Raw genomic sequence first — 10,595 nt, 5'->3', positions numbered from 1 at the left:
TCATGTCCCACAGGACTTCAAACTAGCAAAAGTAACCCCCCTGCATAAAAAAGGTAGCAAACTAGACCCTGGAAACTACCGTCCCGTTTCCATTCTTAGCTCCATATCCAAAGTCATGGAGAAAATAGTCTACGAACAGATTGCAAGATATCTCGATGAGAATAATCTGACTTACGAGTTCCAATCTGGATTCAGAAAATCTCATTCCACCGACACATGCCTTCTCTATTTGACCGACCAAATCAAACGCGAAGCGGATGACGGCAAATATAGCGGCATGGTCATGATGGACCTCCAGAAGGCATTTGACACCGTAAATCATTCTATTCTGATTGAGAAACTAAAAGCCATCGGTCTTGACAGGGCAGCAGTGAGTTGGATGCAGTCTTACCTGGTGGGGAGGGAACAGGTGGTGGAGATTAACGGTACCCTGTCCCCCCCCCCTCCCAGTAAGCTGTGGTGTTCCTCAAGGTAGCATACTGGGACCTCTGTTGTTCCTAATATACGTGAACGACATGGCATCTGCTTGCGACTGCAACCTGTTCCTGTTCGCGGATGACTCGGCTCTCCTAGTCTCGGGCAAGGACCACTTGCAGGTTGAAAAGACACTTAACTCTGAATTAAGTAAGATCTGCACATGGCTTAACGACAACAAATTATCAATTCACCTGGGAAAAACGGAGTCCATCCTCTTTGGATCAAATCATAACCTCAAAAAAGTCGAAAACTTCACAATCAAAGTGGGTGACAAGGTCATAACACGAAAAAACGAAATCTCTTACTTAGGATGCATCCTTGAAGCTAATCTTTCCAGTGAAAAGATGACTTCTAAAGTAATAAATAAAATCAACCAACGTACTCATTTCCTACAGAGGATCGCCCCGATGGTCAATTTCAACACACTGAAGACCATAGCTGGTGCTATAATCCAGCCCCTCTTTGACTACGGAGTCCACGTATGGTATCGTGACGCACCACAAGCCCTGAAAACTAAACTCCAAACAGCCCAAAATAAACTAATTAGGGTCCTGCTTATCCTTCCCTATCAGACTCACCTCACCGCTACTCACCAATTAAGAGTGGGGTGGCTCAGAGTAGATGACAGAGTACAGCAACTTGCAATGGGCCTGGTGTACAAGATACACTACACCACTATGATACCCAAGTACCTTTCAAAATACTTTATAAACATTAAGGATGTCCATAATTACAACACCAGAGGCAGCGCCACAGATCACTTTCAACCCAGAGTCAAAACCAACAAAGGGTCAAACTCTTTTTTCTGCTATACCACCAAAATGTGGAAAGCTTTACCGAAGGCCATAAAGGAGTGTGGATCACTAGCATCCTTTAAAATTGCCCTGAAAAACCACTTACAGGCAGCAGCCGTTCGCAACTGGTAAAAAATGAACCTAGCCCAACCCTACCCTCCCCTGCCCCTTCTCTGTATATACTGTTTGTTTTAGACTTACTGTCTTTTTTTGTTTTTCTTTACATATCTACTGCATAGTACTGTGTTCTATTTTTCTGTCATTCAATGTTATATGAGATACTTCAATGGTTTCCAGTGGAAATAAGCTTAGTCTTTTCATGGATCTCCTTTTAGTAGACCTTGTACCAGTGAACTGTACCGTCATGAAACTGTACCTTTTCCTATGCAAACTTCTAATAAAGTCTTCAATCAATCAAATCAATAGTCTGATATTCTGGCTAAATAAACTATGGTACTATATCCAGGGACATGGGGAGAATGTTGGAGAGGCAGGGTCTGAAATGTTTAAAAGCACCGAAAATAGCAGACCTCCAAGCTCACAACGAGACTGACTGTGGTACTATTGACTAGACCGGTGCAGACTTGTTACTGACCAAACAAACTATGATACAGACAGACTCTCGTTCCATTCAACACTTTTATAAAACCCAATGAGCAGGACACTGCGGGGAATTGAACCTCGTCCATAGTCAACCGTGGAACTAGGAGTTCCATACCAGTGTCTTTTGCTTTTGGATTTAGGTTGAATGGATCAGTGTATAGTCTGGTGTTTTACTCTGTTTCAAACTGTCACAATATGTAGAATGCATACTATGATACGGACTAAACTATGTTTCACTTTGTTTCTGTATGCACAGTATGGCTGACTATGGTACTGACTAAACTATAGTTCATCTTGGCATTTCATAGCCTCTGTCCGGAGCCATGTGCTGACAGCTACTCACAAGCGCTCGTGGCTGCCCTTGGGTGTGCTTTTACAAATAATACGAGCAATCTCCTTTGCTGCTTGCATTCTTCTCCACACAATGTTCAAAGGCTCTGACAAAGCTTCTGTACTGCAGGGGATCTCCATCAAAACATGGAATCTCTCTTGGTGGCAGGAGTGAGAAGTTTGTAGCTGTACTAGCATGGCGGTTATGTCATTTTGTCTTTGTAATAAGTAGAACATAGCTGAGGTGTCGTGGCTTTGTGAAGTTACAGTGGGGTCTGTTTGATGCACAGCCGGGTTCATGTTTGTTGTATTGTCCTGAACATTGTCCTGTGCTGCATTCCAAGATACATGTGGTCTTTGTACAGATGGTGGTTGTGTTGGAATGGGTGGTGGTTGTTGTTGTCGAGCAGGTTGTTGCGGCTTTAGTGGTTGCATTGATGGTAGTTGCTGTAGTAAAAGTTGTGGTGGTAGTAGAGATTGCTGTGTGGAAGGTTGAGTTAACTGTTGCTGTGGTTGTAGAGATTGCTGTGTGGAAGGTTGAGTTAACTGTTGCTGTGGTTCAAGAGATTGCTGTGTGGAAGGTTGAGTTAACGGTTGCTGTGGTAGTAGAGATTGCTGTGTGGAAGGTTGAGTTAACTGTTGCTGTGGTTGTAGAGATTGCTGCGTGGAAGGTTGAGTTAGAGGTTGATGTGGAAGTGGAGGTTGCTGCATGGTAGGTTGGAAATATTTGGCTTGAGGATTGAGTGTGACTGTGGGTTCCTTTCCTGTAGTAGGATTCCATTCCATCTGAATGTGTGAGTGACAAAGCTTGGCGACTGGGGGATTGTAACACTGCTATTTTCGCGTTGGTTGCTCTCAGTTGTGCATCAAGCTCCATCATTTCCTCTTTAACATTTCTTCCTCCTGCTCCATTTACCTTTTCTTTTTCAGAATGTTTTCCTGCTCCTCCAGAGCGTACTTCTCCTTTAATGCATCACATTAGAATGCTGGCTGTTGGTTTAATTAGATTGTCCACATCATCCTCATTCTCTTGAACCATTTCCACAGCCTTTGTACTGTGTCCAAGTATTCACTTCATCCCCAAATTCCTTGATATTTATCATTTTTGCATTGAACCCTGAATCATGTTTTGCCTTCCCCTCGGGGGCAATACTGGCAACAGACCCTTCTGAGAATCTCTTGCTCCCTTGATTAAGTTTAAATGGATAGAGTTTAGATACTTCATAAACCCACATTGATTAAGTTTAAATACTTCATAAACACACATTGCACCTCATGTTTGGATCCAGTTTGCATCCACTCCCAAATGCTTTTTTGCAGGTTAGATGCCTTGTTCAATTTTGCCTTTCTCTCTTTTAGCAAAGTTTCCAGTTTATCCCATAGGGCTTTAGGTGTCAATATGATTTTTCGTGTCTCCGTTTCGTGTCTCCGTTTCGACAGGACTTTGAGTGGTTTCGGACAGTTTCAGCCTCTGGGGGCAGTGAACCCTTTACAACAGCCAGCGTGCATTGTGTCACCATCAGTAGGCCTATGCCTTCAGTGAAATCAGAACAATGTGCAAAACCCGAACTTAAATCAGTTAAAACCTCAAAACCTTCAGAACAGAGTCAAACCCACGAACGGGTTGCAACCATAACATTGTAACAGTGAACCATGAACCCTCGAACAGATTACAACCATAACACTGAAACCATGAACCACCAATGCATTGGACTTGTACCCGGGTTACAACCATAAAACTGAAACCATGAACCACCAATGCATTGGACTTGTACCCGGTTGTAGACTTGCTGTGGTTGTAGAGGTTGCTGCGTGGAAGGTTGAGTTAACTGTTGCTGTGGTTGTAGAGGTTGCTGTGTGGAAGGTTGAGTTAACTGTTGCTGTGGTTTTAGAGATTGCTGCGTGGAAGGTTGAGTTAACTGTTGCTGTGTTTGTAGAGGTAACTGTGTGGAAGGTTGAGTAAGCGGTTGCTGTGGTAGTGGAGGTTGCTGCATGGTAGGTTGGAACTCTTTGGCTTGAGGATTGAGTGTGACTGCGGGTTCCTTTAACAGGTTTCCTTTCCCGTAGTAGGATTCATTTATCATTTTTGCATTGAACCTTAAATCATGTTTTGCCTTCTCCTCTGGGGCAATACTGGTAACAGAGCCTTCTGAGCATCTCTTGCTTCCTTGATTAAGTTTTAATACTTCATAAACACACATTAATTCAGTTTAAATACTTCATAAACACACATTAATTCAGTTTAAATACGTCCTAAACACACATTGGTTAAGTTTAAATACTTCATAAACACACATTAAGTTTAAATACTTCATAAATACACATTAAGTTTGAATACTTCTTAAACACACATTGATTCAGTTTAAATACGTCATAAACACACATTGATTAAGTTTAAATACTTCATAAACACACATTGATTAAGTTTAAATACTTCATAAACACACATTGCACCTCATGTTGGGATCCAGTTTGCAACCACTCCTAAATGCTTTTTTGCAGGTTAGTTGCCTTGTTCAATTTTGCATTTCTCTCTTTATATGCTTTTTCATTTTGTGATCAAGTGTCTCCGACTGGTTTCGGACAGTTTCAGCCTCTGGGGGCTGTGAACCCTTTAAAACAGCCAGCGTGCATTGTGTCACCATCAGTAGGCCTATGCCTTCAGTGAAATCAGAACAATGTGCAAAACCCAAACTTAAATCAGTTAAAACCTCAAAACCTTCAGAACAGAGTCAGACCCACGAACGGGTTGCAACCATAACATTGTAATAGTGAACCATGAACCCTCGAAGGGGTTACAACCATAAAACTGAAACCATGAACCACCAATATATTGGACTTGTACCCGATTGTAGACTTGTTGTGGTTGTAGAGGTTGCTGCGTGGAAGGTTGAGTTAGCGGTTGCTGTGGTAGTGGAGGTTGCTGCATGGTAGGTTGGAACTCTTTGGCTTGAGGATTGAGTGTGACTGCGGGTTCCTTTAACAGGTTTCCTTTCCCGTAGTAGGATTCATTTATCATTTTTGCATTGAACCTTAAATCATGTTTTGCCTTCTCCTCTGGGGCAATACTGGTAACAGAGCCTTCTGAGCATCTCTTGCTTCCTTGATTAAGTTTTAATACTTCATAAACACACATTAATTCAGTTTAAATACTTCATAAACACACATTAATTCAGTTTAAATACGTCATAAACACACATTGATTAAGTTTAAATACTTCATAAACACACATTAAGTTTAAATACTTCATAAACACACATTAAGTTTGAATACTTCTTAAACACACATTGATTCAGTTTAAATAAGTCATAAACACACATTGATTAAGTTTAAATACTTCATAAACACACATTAAGTTTAAATACTTCATAAACACACATTGCACCTCATGTTGGGATCCAGTTTGCATCCACTCCCACATGCTTTTTATCAGGTTAGTTGCCTTGTTCAATTTTGCCTTTCTCACTTTATATGCTTTTTCGTTTTGTGATCAAGCGTCTCCGACTGGTTTCGGACAGTTTCAGCCTCTGGGGGCTGTGAACCCTTTAAAACAGCCAGCGTGCATTGTGTCACCATCAGTAGGCCTATCCCTTCATTGAAATCAGAACAATGTGCTAAACCCAAACTTAAATCAGTTAAACCCTCAAAACCTTCAAAACAGAGTCAGACCCACGAACGGGTTGCAACCATAAGATTGTAACAGTAAACCATGAACCCTCAAAGGGGTTACAACCATAAAACTGAAACCATGAACCACCAATGCATTGGACTTGTACCCGATTGTAGACTTGCTGTGGTTGTAGAGGTTGCTGCGTGGAAGGTTGAGTTAACTGTTGCTTTGGTTGTAGAGATTGCTGCGTGGAAGGTTGAATTAACTGTTGCTGTGGTTGTAGAGGTTGCTGCGTGGAAGGTTGAGTTAACTATTGCTGACTGTGGTTGTAGAGATTGCTGCATGGTAGGTTGCAACTCTTTGGCTTGAGGATTGAGTCTGACTGTGGGTTCCTTTAACATGGTTTCTTTCCTGTAGTAGGATTCCATTCCATCTGAATGTGTGAGTGACAGAGCTTGGCGACTAGGGGATTGTAACACTGCTATTTTCCCGTTGGTAGCTCTCAGTTGTGCATCAAGCTCCATCATTTCCTTTCTCTTTCTCAGCATTTCTTCCTCCTGCTCCATTTCCCTTTTCTTTTTCAGAATGTTTTCCTTTGTACTTTGTTTCCAAGTATTCACTTCATCCACAAATTCTATGACATTTATCATTTTTGCATTGAACCATGAATACTGTTTTGCCTTCTCCTCCGGGAGCAATACTGGCAACAGAGCCTTCTGAGCATCTCTTGCTTCCTTGATTCAGTTTAAATACTTCTTAAACAAACATTGATTAAGTTTAAATACTTCATAAACACACATGTTTGGATCCAGTTTGCATCCACTCCCAAATGCTTTTTTGCAGGTTAGATGCCTTGTTCAATTTTGTATTTCTCTCTTTTAGCAAAGTTTCCAGTTTATCCAGTTGGGCTTTAGTTGTCAATATGATTTTTCGTGTCTCCGTTTCGTGTCTCCGTTTCGACAGGACTTTGAGTGGTTTCGGACAGTTTTTCAGCCTCTGTGGGCTGTGAACCCTTTACAACAGCCAGCGTACATTGCGTCACCATCGGTAGGCCTATGCCTTCAGTGAAATCAGAACAATGTGCAAAACCCAAACTTAAATCAGTTAAAACCTCAAAACCTTCAGAACAGAGTCAAACCCATGAACGGGTTGCAACCATAACATTGTAACAGTGAACAATGAACCCTCGAACAGATTACAACCATAAAACTGAAACCATGAACAACCAATGCATTGGACTTGTACCCGGTTGTAGACTTGCTGTGGTTGTAGAGGTTGCTGTGTGGAAGGTTGAGTTAACTATTGCTGACTGTGGTTGTAGAGATTGCTGCATGGTAGGTTGCAACTCTTTGGCTTGAGGTTTGAGTTAACTGTTGCTGTGGTTGTAGAGATTGTTGCGTGGAAGGTTGAGTTAGCGGTTGCTGTGGTAGTGGAGGTTGCTGCATGGTAGGTTGGAACTCTTTGGCTTGAGGATTGAGTGTGACTGCGGGTTCCTTTAACAAGTTTCCTTTCCCGTAGTAGGATTCATTTATCATTTTTGCATTGAACCATATATCATGTTTTGTCCTCTCCTCTGGGGCAATACTGGTAACAGAGCCTTCTGAGCATCTCTTGCTTCCTTGATTAAGTTTAAATACTTCAAAAACACACATTAATTCAGTTTAAATACGTCATAAACACACATTGGTTAAGTTTAAATACTTCATAAACACACATTAAGTTTAAATACTTCATAAACACACATTAAGTTTGAATACTTCTTAACACATTGGCCGCCATTTTAACATTGACTGTTTGGCTCTCCTGCCATTTTGTTTAATGAAAAAATTTATAATTTTTTTTTATATTGACATTTTTCCTAAATTCTGTATTCTTTTGACAATGTCCTACAGTACCTGAAATGAAACAAGACAACCTCTAGTCTCACCAAAAAATAAAATAAATAAATAAAAAGCTTTTTTTCTATAGTTGCAGCCATCTCAAAATAGCCATTTTTGACCAAAATCCAGCTATAATTGAAATAACTGGAGATATTGACCTTTTTGTGATCGATCGCTTTTCAAGTGGATAATTCAGTTGATATTTGAATTTATGGCGTCAGGCACTTATCAGATAAGTGTACTAGTGTAATAAGTGTAATTGTGTAATAGGGCAATAACTGGAATAGTGTAATAGGGCTGTAATAGGTCACCTCTTGCCCTTAGGGCGTCATACTGACTTCACAGAAATAGAAATAAGCTTTTTACCTTTTATTCAACATTCAAGTGTTTTATTTTGCACAGATCACATTTTGACACACACACACACGCACGCACGCACGCACACACACACACACACACACACACACACACACACACACACACACACACACACACACACACACTTATAACTTATAACTTTATATAAGGCAAGGCCTATGTGTATAACTGTAAATATGTTCCCCATATTCAATTGTTTTTATTTATTTGTGGCACTTGCTTTGGCGATGTAAACGTAGCCTATGTTTTCTCATGCCAATAACGTTCCTTTGAATTGAATCGCTCTCATGCTCTGTTGATTGATGTGCGCAAACTGCTGGCTGCATGGCCTCAGTGGCCTGTAGAGAACTGATTGGGACAATTTGCCCTGCTTGTTGCTGATCCGTTCTGGGTCTATACCAGATGCGGAAACGTGTCTTGCATGTATCTGAGTGTTACATAACCGGATACAGTAGGCGGGCTTTAGAACAGAGCACACTCATTATAGTCTATGAGCACACTGCTGCGATGTGCGATCACGCTAGATGGTTCCAGGAGCGCTGCACGTTCTCTTCTCAGGCTGCGCGCTCGTGCACGGCGCGCCTCAAATGCACATGCCTGCATGCGCGCGCGCATCGCGCGTGCACAGCAGGGAAAACCTAGCGAAGCTAAACAGTAGGCCTACTTTGGAAACAGCTGCCAAATGATGATCGTCGCGTTTGCTTTTTCTTACTCGTTGAAACGATTATCGTGCTTGTGATGCGGCTGATGCGACGAGGCGTTGTGTGCTTGTAGATCTGCTATTTTCAGTACTTTTGTTACATGGAGTTATATGGACCTTGGACGCGACCCTTTCATCAGACTGGAATATTATCCACCAAAACAACAGTACGTTTAGGATGGAAACAGAGCTGCCAAATGATGATCGTCGCGTTTACTTTTCTTACTCGTTGGAGGACACTCGTGAAACGATCATCGCGCTTGGGATGAGGCGTTGTGTGCTTGTAAATCTGCTATTTTCACTACTTTTGTTGGAGTTATATGGGCGCGACGCGTCGCTTTTCTTCAGACCAGAAAAGCCTGACCGAGGACTTCGCCGGGGGGTATTTTCTCCTCTCCTCTCCCGCGAGCAGGGCTTGAAGATCGGATTGGTAGTCGAATGGAACCGGCGCTGCATCAGGTGATTCTATGTGTTTGTACTGTAGTGGGTTGTTTGGCTCAGAGGCTGAGGATCTGTTCAAATGCTTCATTATTTTATACTTTTGCTATTGAAAAATAGCAGATCTACAAGCTTGCAGCGCGACACTCGTTGCCATGCTGTGAGCTTGTATATATCTATTTTTGAAATCCCCCTATGAAGACAATTCGCCGCAGTGAATCCTTGTACCCAGTGGGTACAAGGATTCACTGCGGGCCCCCCATGAATTTTCTTCATAGGGGGATTTCAAAAATAGATATATACAAGCTCACAGCATGGCACCGAGTGTCGCGCTGTAAGCTTGTAGATCTGCTATTTTTCAATAGCAAAAGTATAAAATAATGAAGCCCCTTCCACCTTGGGCCCTAGTAAATCAGACTCAGTCCCACTTTTCCCTTGTGACGCTCCTGCTGATCTGATCTTCTGATCTTCGTTGTTGTGTGGCTGCCTGGGACATAATATTTTGTTGTCGAGACTTTGGGGGTTATGATGAAGCTGTGTGTTGTTGGCCAATGAGGCAGGTCATGGCTTTCCAAGTGAACATTTTACTGGATTTTGTTTGATTTGTGCAAAATGGTCTCAGATCCAGCTGCTCCGTTGTCGCTTCTGCCAGCCCCTTCACCAGGCATGTACACACATAGACATCAAAGGGGGCTTGAGCCCCTGCCCCTGAGGGCTGCATTCAATAGAATTGTCCACCAAAAGGCCCCTTTAGAAATGTCAGCCCCTGCCTCTCTAAATATTCTCTGCACATCCCTGCCCCACATCCTTCTACATGCGTGTGCCCAGTGTGTCGCTGATTGCACTCTGCGGGCTGCGCTCTGCCACGCTAAATGCATTCACTGTGGTTTATTGGGAGTTTTATTCATTTCTATTGAGATTTATACGTTATTACACTCTTGTTTTCAAACACACTTACTTTGATGAGTGATATCTTTGGTTCCTTATATGACAGAAAGCTCAAACTTTTTCACGGGCTGCAGAAGAATGTAATTAAACATTACATTATATAAAAGCAAATTCTCGGGACTATCGGGCCTGGCGGGGAGCGACATTGGAATTTTCTCGGGACTATCGGGGGAGGCGGTCAATGTGTTAAACACACATTGATTCAGTTTAAATACGTCATAAACACACATTGATTAAGTTTAAATACTTCATAAACATGTAGTAAATCAGGGTTTTGGTACCATTTCTGTTGTTTCTGGGGAATAGCTCCTATTAGACTTCTTGATTAGACTGAATTAGACTGAAATACCTAAAGGTCCAGGAGGGACTTGAGAGGAAAGATGAATGAAAGCAGCAGAGTTGTTCAGTTGTTCCTGGTCCATTTATTGACAGAGTAT

This window comes from Nannobrachium achirus (assembly GCF_963921795.1).
Source record: "Nannobrachium achirus genome assembly, chromosome: 7".
NCBI lineage: Eukaryota > Metazoa > Chordata > Actinopteri > Myctophiformes > Myctophidae > Nannobrachium > Nannobrachium achirus.
The sequence above is the reverse complement of the archived record's forward strand: the minus strand, read 5'-3'. Positions refer to the sequence as shown.